Consider the following 15,468-nt stretch of genomic DNA (forward strand, 5'->3'; position numbering starts at 1 on the left):
GGAGAGTGACCAGCCAATTTCACATGCTGGCTCTGGGACGACACCCTCCTAAATCAGGGCCTTCGCGTTTGCTGTTCCCTCTGCCTGCGACACTCTTCCCCAGGTCTTCTCTTTTTCTTAATTAAAAAAAATTTATTCTTATTTACTTGGCTGCACTGGGTCTTAGTTGCGACACGTGGAATCTTTGATCTTCACTGTGGGATATGGTGTTTTAGTTGTGCTATGTGAATCTGCCTGCCAATGCAGGAGATGCAAAAGACGCAGGTTCGATCCTTGGGTAGGGAAGATGCCCTGGAGAAGGGAATGGCACCCCAACGCAGTATTCGTGCCTGGGAAATCTCATGGACAGAGGAGCCTGGCAGGCTACACTCCACGGAGACGCAGAGTCAGACAAACTGAGCGAATGAGCTCCGCACGTGTGAACTCTCTGCTGCGGCATGTGGGATCCAGTTTCCTGACCGGGGACGGCACCTGGGCTCCCTGCATCGGGAGCGTGGAGCCTCAGCCACTGGACCACCAAGCAATTCCTGAATCTTCTCATTCTCACTCTCGGACTCCTTCGGGTCTCTGCTCAAAAGCCACACACACCCTCAGCGTGGCCATCCGCGACCAGTCTCAGCCCGGGTTCTCACTTTGGGTCTCTCTTTGGTTCTCACTCAAGGTTCTCAGAGGCCTTGACCCCGCTGACACTCTGGGCCCCACGGTTCTTGCTGCCCGTCAACAGTGTCCCCGGCCTCTGCCTGCCGGATGACAGCCGCAGCCCTGCTCCGAGCTGTGACAACCGGATGTGCCTCCGGACACTGCCGAATGGCTCCTGGGGCACGAGCTTGCCCCCGGCGGGCACCTCCGCTCTAACCTGCTTCTTGCATCCTTTTCTTTACGGCAGTCACACTATCTAACGCTGCCCCGGCACACAGGAGAAGTTCAAGACATGTTTGAATGAACGAATGGAACTGAGATACATAGTATGTGCTCAATAAATGAGCTTGCTTCCCTGACTGGTCTGTCACTAACTGCTTCCTGAGTAAGAGTGCAGGTTTTGGAGATTCCGGTCTCTCCAAGGCCACCCAGATTCAGCAGAACGTGGGCCCGTGGTCAGTCCCTCCTCTGGCCTCTCACTGCCCCCTCTGCTGCAGAGCAGGGGGAATCCTGTGAGGCCTCACCCGGCCTCCTGCCCCCAACAGGCACCACGTCGAAGTCGGTCTTCTGCATCCGCAGGGCTGGCGTGGGCTCTATGGCCGCCGAGGGCAGCCCGCCTCCCAAGCAGGGGTCCTGCAGACTCCCGCACGCGAAAAGGCTTTGGAAACAAAACTCTCACGCTGGAAATGTATCCTGCCAAGACGGGTCTGGACGGTTAAGGAAACCTTGTGGTCAAGCTTCTGAAACGAGACTCACTTTGTAGAGGATGGACAGGGGTCAGGAGACGCGTTCTATGAGACGAGGATGAGAGTCAAGACGACCACCGATCTTCCAGGGGCCTGTGTGTCCATTCTCACTTGTGTCCAGGTTGATGCTGAGACCTGTGCTCTGGGGTGGGAAGGCTTGGGTTCAAGTCCTGGGCTCCTCCCCTTCCTACACTTACACCCTTGGACAAGTTATTCCTCTTCTCCCAGCTCCATCTGGAAAACACGGCTGATAATAATACCTACTAATGATCTGACTCTGCAACCCCATGGACTGTAGCCCACCAGGCTCCTCTGTCCATGCGATTCTCCAGGCAAGAATCCTGGAGTGGGTCGCCATTCCCTTCTCCAGGGGATCTTCGCAACCCAGGGATCGAACCCGGGTCTCCTGCATTGCAGGGAGGTTTTTTTTTTTTTTTTAACCATCTGAGCCACCAGGAAAGAATAACAGTAACATACCAGCCAGCATTTACTGAACACTTAAGTTTAGCTCTGGATTTTCACGTATATTATCTCACCGAACCTTCCCAACAACCTAGGAGGTAATTGCTGTTATGAACCATTTTACAGATGAGGAAACTGAGGCACAGCTAAGTCCTACCCTTTGCCCAGAGTCACAGCTTGTCAGGGGCAGACGCTGGACTCAGCCACAGGGAGTCAGCTCCAACCCCAACGCACTTCGCGGAGTGCCTGGCCCTCGGCAAGTGCTCAGTAAGTGGGGTTTCGGTTCACTGAAGGAGGCGGAGCCTTCCAATCGGGAAACACCCGTCCTGGACCTGCTCTGTGAGGGTGGCGGCAGGCGTCCAGCACTGCAGGGGCCCCCGGGGTTGGTGCCCACCCCCCCGCCTCAGAGCAGCACCCACGCTGGCACCCAGCAAGGAGAACAGGGCTGGAAGTCGGGACGCTTCCCGACCCACCGCCCGGCAGGACCGAGCGCAAGCCCCGCTCAGACGCCTGCTTTCTTGTCGGGAGAAAGGACGGGTCAGCGTCCTCCCACTGCACGGCCCGGATGAGGAGGTGATGGACGGAGGGGTCACGTCCCGCCCAAGCTTCTGGAGCTGTCGCCACCATCACAGGCTGGAGGCTGTCAGGAGGCGCTTCTGGGCCCGGGCCACTCCGCACGTCCCTCCCCAGCCCTCCCGCCGGACGGGCCGACTCCGGGTGGGACGCGGGGGGCCGTCCTGCTTTCTAATTGTACCCATGATGGATGCGTCTTCACCAGCCGGACAAGAAGGGGGCCTGGCAAAGCCATGTGCCCGGGACTCTCCTCCGAAGCTGCTCCTGGGCGTGGCCCCACTGGGCCCGTTTCATACAGATGTTTGTTTAACCAGGAAATGAACTCCGAGGCTGACGGCAGTGTCCAGGGACAGACTTCTGGGAACAGGGCTCCTCCCAGGAGCGTGGGGGCCGGGGCCTGCGCTATCGCACTTCTCAGGCTGGTGCTGTGGGTGTTACGCCAGGCGGCCACCCCTCTGCCCCGGGAGCTCCAAGCCGCTTATCTCCGCCGCTCCCCCGGGCCGCCCAGCCGTGCTTCCGCCCCAGGCCCCAGCAGACCTGCCGGCCCAGTGCTGGCTGTCCTGGGACCAGGGCAGGGCCGGAGGGAGGGGAAGAGGCCTCCCTCAGGGACCCTCCTGGCTAAACAGACGCAGGAAGAGTTGGCAGTCCCGGTCCTCTGCCCGTGGCTCAGCTGTCTCCAGCTTGAGGATAGTAGTTCTCTGTCTCCTTCTAGAAAAGCGGTCCCCTAAGTCTGGTCTGAGAAACTGTGGGGTTCCACCTCCCTTTTCCAACTACGTATCTGCGTGAGCCTGGATTTGCACTGAAGCTGAACAAAACAATACATTCAACAGACGGAATTCTCAACAGAGGAGAATCCAGGTGTCTCCTACGAAGCCAGACATGAACAACATGTTTGCAAAAATGTAAAACCTAGGGACTTCCCTGGTGGTCCAGTGGTTAAGAATCCAGCTGCCAGTGCTGGGGACGAGGGTGCTAGCCTTGGTTGGGGAACTAGGATCTCACAAGCCACGGGGCCACCACAATGAAGGACCAGCACAGCCGAAAATTAAAAAAAAAAAAAAATTAAAACCTGGTTACTCTTCTCACTGGTGGCTCAGACAGTAAAGCGTCTGCCTGTAATATGGGAGACCTGAGTTCCATTCCTGGGTCGGGAAGATCCCCTGGAGAAGGAAATGCCAATCCACTCCAGTACTCTTGCCTGGAAAATTCCATGGATGGAGGAGCCTGGTGGGCTACAGTCCGCGGGGTCGCAGAGTCGGGGACGACTGAGCGACTTCACTACTACTCTTCTCACTAAACATTTTGGAAAATAACTGTTTTTCATAATAAGTGCTATTTATGTTAACATAAAATGGTCTGTGCGTGCTAAGTCGCTTCAGTCAAGTCTGACTCTCTGCGTGGACTGTAGCCCACCAGGCCCCTCTGTCCATGGGATTCTCCAGGCAAGAATACTGCAGTGGGTTGCCATTCCCTTCTCCAGGGGATCTTCCCGACCCAGGGATCGAATCTGTGTCTCTTGCATTGGCAGGTGGGTTCTTTTACCATGAGCGCCACCGGGGAAGCCGTAAAACGGTCTATGGTTGCTCTCTTAGAATGAGTGGCAAGTTACATGTTTTAAGTTTTTCTCAGTGTTACCTTCTCACGTGGTAACCATGGATAGATACAACTTACAGAAACGAAACCTCTTAGGGGCCTCAAATCATTTTTAAGAGGACATATATGGGTCTGAGACTGAAAGATTTTAAGAAGCACTGTTTTAGAAGCTGTCACACTGATCACAGAGGATTGTGGGCGGAAATGCTCTGCATCCTCAGTGAAGAGCTAAGTCGCAGAGAGGCCTCGCGGCCCCTGCAATATAATAGCGATCATTGTCATCATTGCTGTGGGAAGCAGGGTAATGAGCCCCAGGCTGCATGGCCTGGCCCTCAGCACGGCCCCGCGTATGCCGGGGACCACCGATCTCTCCCCAGCGTCCTGTCCTGCGCAGACGGAGAAGCCACTCCCAAACTCCTGTTCTGTCCTGTTTGCAGGCCTACTGGGTTGAGACCTGCTTGGCCTTTAAGCAGCTGCCTCTTTCCTTCACCCTGGTCTCGGCCGGCTCCCGGCAGAGCCCCGCGTCCTGACGTCCGGGGCCTGGCTCAGTGCCCCCTCCCCCGTGCACACCTGCCCCCTGCCTGCAGTCACCTGGGCACGCCAGCCCCCACGCCGTAACCCTCAGTCTCTTGCCTCCTGGAGACACCTTTCCTTCTCAGATGACTGTCACCACCCGGGCCTCGTCCCCGCTCAGAACTGCCCTGCTCTAAGTGGGTGAGCTGTCTCTGGTCACCATCGCAGACCTGAGCTCCCGAGCGTCCCGCGGCTTCAGCCGATCTGCCCTCTTAGCTCATGAGAGCTACAGCCAGGGGCCTACTCCCGTCCACCCAAGGTTGGGGGGCTGCCGCTCTCTGTCACCTGCAGCCCCGAGCAGCCCACAGCCCCCGAGAGAACCTGCCCTCCCACCTGACGCTGACGCCTGTGCTCTGGGGTCAGGAGACCTGGTTTGAGGCGTGAGCTGCACCCCTTCCTTCACCTACACACCTGGACAAGTTCCTTTTCTTCTCTGAGCCCCATCGTTAAAACAGGGAGAACAACACCCACTGAGTAACACAACAGCTGGTGCTTCTCGGACAGTATGACAGCTACTCTAGTCTCTCAGTCGTTCAGTCTCTTTGCGACCCCATGGACTGCTTTCCCTGTCCATCACCATCTCCCAGAGTTTGCTCAAACTCATGCCCATCGAGTCAGTGATGCTGCCCAACCGTCTCATCCTCTGTCGTCCCCTTCTCCCGCCTTCAATCTTTCCCAGCACCAGGGTCTTTTCACATGAGTCAGTTCTTTCCATCAGGTGGCCAAAGTACTGGAGTTTCAACTTCAGCATCAGTCCTTCCAATGAACATTCAGGACTCATTTCCTTTAGGATGTACTGATGGGTCTCCTTGCAGTCCAAGGGACTCTCAAGAGTCTTCTCCTGGACCACAGCTCAAAAGCATCAATTCTTCGGCACTCAGCCTTCTTCACTGTCCAACTCTCACATCCGTCATGACTACTGGAAAAACCATTGTTTCAGTTCAGTTCAGTTCAGTTGCTCAGTCGTGTCCGACTCTTTGTGACCCCATGGACTGCAGCACGCCAGGCCTCCCTGTCCATCACCAACTCCCGGAGTTTACTCAAACTAATGCCCATCGAGTCAGTGATGCCATCCAGCCATCTCATTCTCTGTCGTCCCCTTCTCCTCCTGTCCTCAATCCCTCCCAGCATCAGGGTCTTTTCCAATGAGTCAACTCTTTGCTGAGGTGGCCAAAGTATTGGAGTTTCAGCTTCAGCATCAGTCCTTCCAATGAATACCCAGGACTGAGCTTCTTTTGGATGGACTGGTTGGATCTCCTTGCAGTCCAAGGGACTCTCAAGAGTCTTCTCTAACACCAGTTCAAAAGCATCAATTCTTCAGCGCTCAGCTTTCCTCACAGTCCAACTCTCACATCCATACATGACCACTGGAAAAACCATAGCCTTGACTAGACGGACCTTTGTTGGCAAAGTAATGGCTCTGCTTTTTAATATGCTATCTAGTTTGGTCATAACTTTCCTTCCAAGGAATAAGCGTCTTTTAATTTCATGGCTGCAATCACCATCTGCAGTGATTTTGGAGCCCCAAAAAAAATAAGTCTGATACTGTTTCCACTGTATCCCCATCTATTTCCCATGAAGTGATGGGACCGGATGCCATGATCTTAGTTTTCTGAATGTTGAGCTTTAAGCCAACTTTTTCACTCTCCGCTTTCCCTTTCATCAAGAGGCTTTTTAGTTCCTCTTCACTTTCTGATATAAGGGTGGTGTCATCTGCATATCTGAGGTTATTGATGTTTCTCCTGGCAATCTTGATTCCAGCTTGTGCTTCTTCCAACCCAGTGTTTCTCATGATGTACTCTGCATATAAGTTAAATAAGCAGGGTGACAATACACAGCTTTGACGTACTCCTTTTCCTATTTGGAACCAGTCTGTTGTTCCATGTCCAGTTCTAACTGTTGCTTCCTGACCTGAATACAGGTTTCTCAAGAGGCAGGTCAGGTAGTCTGGTATTCCCATCTCCTTCAGAATTTTCCACAGGAAAAACCATAGCTCTGACTATATACGGACCTTTGTTGGCAAAGTGATGTTTTTGCTTGAAGACTTACTGTGTGCTAAGTATGGGTCTGAGCTTTCCAGAAGGATTATCTCATTAAATTCTCCCAACAACATATGAGGTAGGCACTATTATTCTTACCTCCATTTCACAGATGGAGAAACTGAGGCACAGGGAAGTCCTATCCCTCTCCCGTTCCATTCCTCCATTCCTCACCGTCCCAAGGAACTCAGATTTTTTCCGTAAGCTCACCTAGCCTTTCTGTACCTCAGGGCTTTCCGGCTCATTCAGGTTCCTGTGTCCAGAACTTCCCTGTGATCTATGAAGTGTCTCTAAGTCACCGGTTAAACCTTAGCTGGGCAGAGCGCCAGGGTGGGCCCCCGACGCTCCATGCCCGCCAGCCTCCTCCACCGCATATCCTGTGGGTGGTGGGTGGGGGGACCACATCCGGACAGAGAGAAGGGGCTGCTGACCAGGGCAGTTTCAAACCCTGGGAAATATTCCTAATGAGCCATAGCCGTTTTGAGGGTTCCAGCGAGGGGCCTTGCTGGAGTGCCCTGAGGTCACGTCTGGAGCGCAGGGAGCTAGACTCACGGGGTGGCAGGGACCCCACGAGAATGTTGTCTCCGAGGCCCCCCGGGGTGCTGCCGGAACGGACAGCATCTTCCCCGCGGGAACGCACCGGGGTTTCCGGCACGGACTTCGGCGGCTGTTGGGAGGTTCAGACAGGTGCTTGGGGAGAGGAAGGTTGCTTTTATCTCAGCTGTCACCTGTGTTTGCACGGGTGGCAGAGAAGGGATGAGGCGGGCCAAGCAGAGGCCACACCTGCAGGTCAAGGAGGGAAGTAGGTGGGACCAACGGAGCCTCTCCCCCGTCTCCCCCTCCCCCAGGAACCAGCAGTCAGCTTCTGCTCCGGGGACACCCAGCCCTACTCAAGCTCTTGCGCACAGGCTGGAGTGAGTCTGGGTTCGGCCCAGATTCTTCAGAAAACTTCCAGCATCGCAGAGTCTCTGGTCCTGGATGCGACTTGTGATGCTGACGGTGTGTTATCTCGGAGCACCCCACGAGGCTTCAGGAGACCTGACTTGTGACTCCATCTCCAATCTGCCGGACAGCCTCGAGGGAGCGGCGGCCTCTCCCAGAGCTGCGGTCTCCTCCCTGGGAGACAAAGGGCTCTGGCGTATCACAGCCCCCACACCTGTCCCCTCCCCATCCCTGGCATCCACCATTCCTTTCTCTGCGTCTGTGGCTCTGACGGGCTCAGTCTCCTCCTGCACGTGGTGTTTGTCCTGCTCTGACTCCCTGACTTCGCGGAGTATCGTGCCCTCGGGGTTGGGCCACGTTGTACCACGTGACAGGACTGCCTTCCTTTTAAAGGCTGAGGAGTATCCCACTGTGTGTGAAGACCACGCTGTTTATGAACCCATCCTTCGATGGACACTGAGAAGGTAGATTTCATGTTAAGTGCTCGTAATAAAGTAAAGAAACACAGCGGTCCCGTCTGTAGCATCTCACTGCAGTTTGAGAAAGGACCACCCAAAGGTCAGGAAGCCAGTCAACGACGGCTCCCCGCCTTCATGCTGCGTGCTCTACCTCCTACGTATCTCTCTCCTTTCTATGTAGCCACGTCCTACATTCCTTCATAGAGCGCACTACGCCTCACCTCCTCCTGGAAGCCTCCCTGGTTGTCCTGACTCTGGAGACTGGGGACACTCACACGGCTCAGGCACAGTTACACAACTGAGACCCCGTAATTGTTCCAGCTCCCTTGCAGCCTTTGTTCTGTAAGTAACTGTGATGGGTAACCTTCATGAAAGTACATAAAATGTAGCGCCAACAGACTATCACACGAGTAGCCTTCTCATTCTCCACCCTGACCCTAAGTCCCCACGGTCGGGCACCCCACTGGCTTCTTTTCCTGCACCTCGGGGAGCAGAGGGCACTGCGGATGCTCCACACAGACTGGACGGCTGACACACAGCTCAGAGATCAAACTTGAGAGCGCATATGAGCCGCCAGGGGGCTCTTGTTAACATGCAGATACTGGACAGATCTAGGGCCTTGGGGTGCTGGGGGTCCGCGGGTCAGATTCTTGAGCAGCCGGGCTGTGGGCCAGGCACAAAGCGTGACGGTCACTAAGTCAGGAAGGAGAACGGGAGGGCAAAGGTGACCTTGTGGCCCCAGCTCTGAACTGGTCAAAGGGGTCTGAGCCTTGGCAGAGAGGAAAACCAAGCACAGAGGAAGCGCTCCGAGGACCGGGGCGTCCCAATGCCGCCGTCCCCAGTCTGGGGGCTCCTGACAGCCCACAAGCCCTCCAGGGCCCTGAACAAGGATGTGTGGGACAGGCGGGCACCCAGGACACCCCCCAGGACCTCTGCGCCTCCGTTCTCTCCCTTCCGCTTTAGGTTCTGAGAGTCTGCGTCTTCATCCTCCTCCACTCAACTGTCTGAAAATCAATTCTCTGTGTTAACTTGGCCGAACCGCCATGCTCTATAAATTGTTCATGACTGAAGGGGTGTTTTGTTCATTAAACTGTCCTTCATGTGCGATCGTTTTCCTTGCCTAAATGCAGGACCTGGGTCTAATGCATTCATTTATGTATCAGTTTCTTTGAGGATATTTACCGAATGCTACTTTACGTGCCAAGCAGCAGCGACATAACTGCGAATAGGATAATCACGGTCCCTGCCTTCCTGGAGCTATTCTGAGAGGGAAAGGTAAACAGTATGCAACTAAGCAGAAGAAATAACACAGAACACAATCACAGCCTGAGATAAGGAAGAGGAAGGGAAGGACAGGAGTGAGTGAGCCGGGAGAGGCCTCTCGGAGGAGCTGGCGTCTCCTCGGAGCCCTGCAGACCGTGGTGCCAAGGGCAGGAAGGGCGTCTTGCGTGGAAATAAGCGCAAGTGCAAAGGCCCTGGGGTGCGGGTAAGGAACAGACCACCTTGTTCTGCAGCCTTTGTGGCTGAATTCCATTCCATCCGTGATTAACACATGACAACAGGAGATGAAATGCCAAGGACTTGAAAGTCTTTCCAATCTGGTGCCAATCACCAGAACAGCAAACTCAAGAGGACAGGGAAGGACTTGGGGGGTGGGGGGTAGGATGCGCGGAAAAGTGGCGAGTTCTGCTGGGGATGTGCCGAGTCTGAGGAAGCTGCAGGGCTTCCGAGAAGGGCCCCCTAAAGCAGGTGGCAGCTGGAAAGTGGGGCTAAAGGGAGGGGTGGGGCGGAACGTCAGCTTCGGGGACACACCTGAGAAGGGCTGGCCACTGGCCCACAAGCAGCTGCCGCTGCCGGAGCAGAGGACAGGGAGGAGAGTGGGGCTGGAGGAGCCCAGGCCCCGGAAATCAACACCTCCATGGAGCGGATGGTCGGGGAAGTGGGGAGAGAGCGAGAAGAAGACAGAGCCTGAGACGCAGAGGCTGCTCCTGGGGCGGGGAGACCACCAGAGCAGAGGCTCGGTGTCCGAGGTGGACAGTGTGCAGAGTGCGGGACCACAGCGAGGGGGCGGGGAGCTGGGAGGAGCCTGCTTGTAGGCGGAGCAAAGGCCTGCAGAACCTGTCCAGCCCGCCCCCCCGCCCTGGGCTGACCTCCTGGGCTCACTCCCGCCTCTGCCCTGGGGCTCCCTGCCCACAGGGTGGTCCCCAGACCTTCCCACTTTCGTCTTCCTTCCCAACAGCCAGCTCCCAGCTCAAAGCTTTCTTCCTCTTCATCACAAAGGCTTCCCAGGAAACTGGAACCTTCTTGTATCTCTGGAGGGAACCTCAAATGGGCCAGCTTGTAAAAGAGTATGGCAGGTCCTCAAAAAATTTCTTGAGCTCCAAAATCACTGTGGATGGTGACTGGCAGCCATGATATTAAAAGACACTTGCTCCTTGGAAGAAAAGCTATGACCAACCCAGACAGCATACTAAAAAGCAGAGACATCACTTTGCTGAAAAAGGTCCATATAGTCAAAGCTGTGATTCTTCCAGTAGTCATGTACTGGATGTGAGGGGTGGACCATAAAGAAGGTTGTGTGCCAAATAATTGATGCTTTTGAACTGCTGTGTTGGAGAAGACTCTTGAAAGTCCCTTGGACAGCAAGGAGATCAAACCAGTCCGTCCTATAGGAAACTAGTCCTGAATATTCATTGGAAGGATGGACGCTGAAGCTCCAATACTTTGGCCACCTGATGCAAAGAGCAGACTCATTAGAAAAGACCCTGATGTTGGGAAAGATTGAAGGCGGGAGGAGAAGGGGACGACAGAGGATGAGATGGTTGGATGGCATCACTGACTCAACAGACATGAATTTGAGCAAACTTCGGGAGATACTGAAGGACAGGGAAGCCTGGCGTGCTGCAGTCCATGGGGTCACAGAGCCAGATACGAGGGAGCCACAGAACAACAACAAAGAATGACTATGTGATCCAGCAATTCTACTTCTGGGTACACATACAAAAGAACTGAAATCGATATCTTAAAGAGAGATTTGCACACCCAAGTTCACAGCAACGTGATTCACAGTCGTGGGAAAGTGGAGGCAACCCGAGCATCCATGGATGGATGAACTGACAAAATGTGCTATGAACACATCATGGAATATCATCCAGCCTTCCAAGGAAGGAAATCCTGACACATGTGACAACATGGATGTACCTTGAGGACGTTCTGCCAAGTGAACTAAACCAGACACACAAAAATAGATACCCTGTGAGTCCGCACAGTGGAGGTATCTAGAGTAATCACCATCATAGAAGCAGAGAGCGGAATGGTGCGTGCCAGAGGCTGTGGTGTGGTGGGGCGTTGCCCTCTAAGATGTACTGAGTCTCAATTTGGGAAGATGAAACAGTTCTGGAGATGGACAGTAGGGATGGTTGCCCAACAATGTGAATGTTCTTGGCGTGACTGAACCTTAGACTTAAAAATGGTCAAGGTGGAAGACTGTATGCTATGTGCATTTTAAAAACCTTTTTTATTTTTTTGCTGTGCCAGGTCTTAGCGGCGGCACACGGGGTCTTCTATCTTCAATGCAGCACGTGGGATCTTTAGCTGCAGCATGTGAGATCTAGTTCCCTGACCGGGGACTGAACCCAGGCCCCCTGCACTGGAAGCGTGGAGTCTTAGCCACCGGACTGCCAGGAAGTCCTTCAACAAAACTCTTAGAAACGGAAAAAAAAAAAAAAGCCTTCTTCAGCCTCCCGAAGTTTCCCCTCTCTCTCCTCACCCCGGTGCTCGGCCCCCACCTCTGTGGTTTGCGTGGTTTGTAGCACGTTCGCCACCAAGACCCATCTGAGGGGGTTTTCTGGACGACTGCTCATCACCTAGAGGGTACACTCCAGCAGAGCCAGGAGACGCCTGGTCTGACCTGTGGCTGCTGTTTCTTCAGCCCTTAGGGGGGTGCCTGGCACACAGCAGGTGATCAGTAAATAACTGACAAAGAAACACCACTCTGCTGAAGAAGAGGAGGGCCGGGTGGAACTGGGTGAGGTCACAGAGAGAAGAGGTGCAGACGGGAGGGAGCCCACTTCCGACAGGAGGCGGTTTTCTGGGAAGGCGGGCTGGCTGCAGGGGAGGAAGCTGCGGCAGGTGTGGCCTGGCCTCCTGGACCCAGAGGAGCGCGTCTGCAGTGGACCCAACGCGCGCCGGAACACGGGGTTCAGGGTCTGCGGCGTGGAGAAGGTGCAGGGTGACATTTAACACAGGTTGGGGGCTGGCCCCGTGGAGATGACCAGGGTTCAAGCAGATCCTTTAACCCCGACAGACGGTCAGGGCGAGGTCGCAGGTGCAAAGCTGACGGCAGGAGGCCAGCAAGGGGGCCGCCCCCGGGACCCTGGGTGCAGCCGGGAGGGGGCGTCCTGCCTGGGCCGGGACCAGAGAGGGTGGGCAGGCAGGACGGGTCTGCTCCGGAGGACAGGGCTGGGCTCAGGGGTGGACCCGTCCAAGAAAACAACATCCTTGGTGACAACGGGACTCCGGCCAGGGAGGAAGTAACCCAAGGGGCCGCCAACTCCGGGGCTGATCTCGGGGGAGCTGGCACGTCGCCTGAAAACTCCCCGTTAGCTTGAAAACCGGGCGCACTGTCGGGAGGAGAACCGGCCAGCAGCTTGTGAATGTCTCCTTTCATTGCTAGATCTATTTTTAGGTCCGTCTCAATTCCCTTTCTTTGCCCCCTCTTTCCTTCAACCCACACCCTTTGTCTGTCCGCGAGTGGGAGCGAGAGAGGTCAGACAGGTGGGTGGACCAGCTGGGCTCAGCTTCCTGTCCTGCTGCAAAAATCTCTCCCCTCCCGCCTGGGTCATCCCAAAACATCTGGGAAGGGTGGGTGGGGCTCAGCACTTTTTATTTATTGTTACGTAAACCGTATCACCCTGGAGGAAGGGTGGGGCTCACCACCATATCCCCACACACACCCAAGGTCCAGGGGAGGCCATCCCAGTCCAGGGCTGCCCCTTTGAGACGGCTGGGGTGAAAATATGGGTCCCCTTGCCCCCAGGACACAACAAAGGCACTGAGAGGTGAGGTCTGCTTTTTGGAGAAGCAGAATTTTCAGCGAGGATGGGAGATGGAAGAATAAGAAGTGAACGTTCTACCTCCCAACCCCAGGAAAGACGGCTCCATCTGGAAACTTCCCAGTGGCCGAGCGGCCCTCACCCCCCAGGACTGCCAGGGGGCACCCTGCAACAGCCTGTGGTGGGGGCTTGATCAGGAGGTACAGACACCAGTTGAAACCCTCTCCCGGGATCCACCCGCAGGAAAATGTGTGCGTGAGGAAGGGTACGAACAGGTGCCCTGCAGGGCTGTCCTCAGAGCAGAGGCGGCTAAGACTCCGAGCTCCCAACGCAGGGAGCCTGGGGGTTCGATCCCCAAATGGGGAACACGCTCCCATGTGCTGCAACTAAGAGTTTGCCCTCCTCAACTAAAAGACCCTGCATGCTGCAATGAAGGCCAGGAATCCTGTGTGCAGACCAATAAATAAGTTATTTCCCAAACATCAGAGACACTTTAAGTGCCCCTCAGCGAGGGGAGGGCAGAAAAATGACAGCACATCCAGACACTGGAAGAGTCGGGCACGAAAAAAATGAAGGGAGAGCTCCCTGCACCGACGTGGGACAACATCTAAGACACTAGTGAATGAACCCCACCAAGCGATTGCCTCTGTTTCTCAGAGCTTGGTACGGTTTATGGGGAAAAAAAAACACAGCTCCACAAATAATGCCATCCATTTCGTCCATTTCCAACACTTAATAAATGATGGATGTCAGTGGAATGCAGGGGAGAAGGTGTGGAAGGACACACAGCCGACCGCGTACCAGGTACCCCAGTGAGGGCCCCGGGGCAGGGAAGGAGCGCCCCAGGGCACAGAGCCCTCGCCTGCGGGGATCTCAGACGTGACGAGGACCCCCCAGCGGAGCACGCCTCGGGTAACGGAGACCTGATGTCCACAAGGGGCCTGCACTGCTGCAGCATCACAAAGGCCTCACAGGGAGGACGGGGCGGGGCGGCTAGAGGGGGGCGTGCAGTCTGTTTGGCAGGTGAGGAGGCTGGGTTCCCGAGAGTGGACCGACCAGCCTGGGGGCTCTGGCCTGCCCCGTCTCCCTCTGGGAGCTCAGAGACGACGGGACGGTCCTTCTCATGGTGGCAAGTGGCCGGCAACACAGCGGGACGGGGGAGACGCAGGCGGTCCCAAGGGAAGGTGGGGAACCATCACGGGGTACACGGAGCTGCACGTGGGGGGCCCCACCACTGTCTCAGCCCCTTGGCTCTGCAGGGACCCAGACCCAGCCCCAGCGTCAGAGTGAGGACCAACCGACCCCCGAGGACAGCGGGGGCGCTCTGCTCCCAGGTTCCACGACCCCAGAGATGCCCAGAAGAGCCAGAGTCAGAGCTCACCTCCCTTCCCCACAAGTCCACCCCTCGCCGAGCCAAGAGCTCCTGCCGGAGGGAGGGGAGGAAGCAGAGAGGCAAGAGAAGGCCACCAGGATCGCAGCAGAGAAACAGACAGACAAGAGCGGGTTTGGAGTCAGCCCCGTTCCACCCCTTCAATCACGTGCAGTGTGGCCTTGGGCAAGCGACTTAACCTTTCTGAGCCTCTACGCCCTCGAGTGCAGAACAGGGGAAATGCCCCCGACTTCAGTGCAGTTGTAAGGAATGAAAGAGAGAGCGGACTTGGGAGCACTGAGTGCCCGGCACACAAGCTCGCTGCCCAGAGAGTGAGGAGCAGGGAGAGGAGGGAAGGGGAAGGGACCACGGCCGCTGGTGGGAAAGCCCCCCGAGCCTAACCCTGACCTAACCTAACACTAACCTAACCCTAACCCTAACCTAACACTAACCCAACCCAACCCTAACCCTTGAACATCCTCACAGCACCGGGCAGATGACGTGAAAAGCCCTGTGCAGACAGGTGAGTGAACTTTTAAAAGAAACCAAATGCACACGCCAAAATGAAACTCGTGCCCATTTGTCAACTGCTTGGTAAGCGCCAGGCACCTGGGCCGGTGCTCCCAGAGGAAGAGCCTGTGGTCAGAGTGGACCACCTCACCTGGGCTGGGAAGGGAGGACCCCTGCCCACAGTGGGGGACAGAGAGGAACAGATGCTCCTCTGCGTTCAGGCTCCTTCTCCCCAGCAGACGGTAGGGGGCCCAGGAGATGAGGGGAGAACCCCAGGCTGGTCTCGGGCGGCCCGGTGGTGGGTGCTACCCTGGTCTAAACTCCTGGGCCCCAGCGCCTCGTGATGTCACCTGGGGGACACCAGTTAACAGCGGCACGGCCACGGGCAGGTTCTTCGGCTCTGATAGTTTCTGCAAACATGAATATGGGAAAACAGCCCGTGTGTCCGGGAAGTGCGTGAATGGACTGAGCTTGGGTCGGGAATGGCGAGAGGGGCGGGCTCACGCCAGC

The 15,468-nt window shown here is 55.8% G+C and overlaps 1 protein-coding gene across 5 annotated transcripts in view; it reads right to left on the reverse strand.

The window, feature by feature from the left end:
• FGD5 (FYVE, RhoGEF and PH domain containing 5) overlaps window positions 1–15,468 on the reverse strand; it is a 125,516-nt gene that overhangs the window by 48,455 nt on the left and 61,593 nt on the right. The gene's annotated exons all lie outside the window — the stretch shown is intronic.

The sequence above is a fragment of the Cervus elaphus genome, chromosome 24, assembly GCF_910594005.1.
Source record: "Cervus elaphus chromosome 24, mCerEla1.1, whole genome shotgun sequence".
NCBI classification, from domain to species: domain Eukaryota; kingdom Metazoa; phylum Chordata; class Mammalia; order Artiodactyla; family Cervidae; genus Cervus; species Cervus elaphus.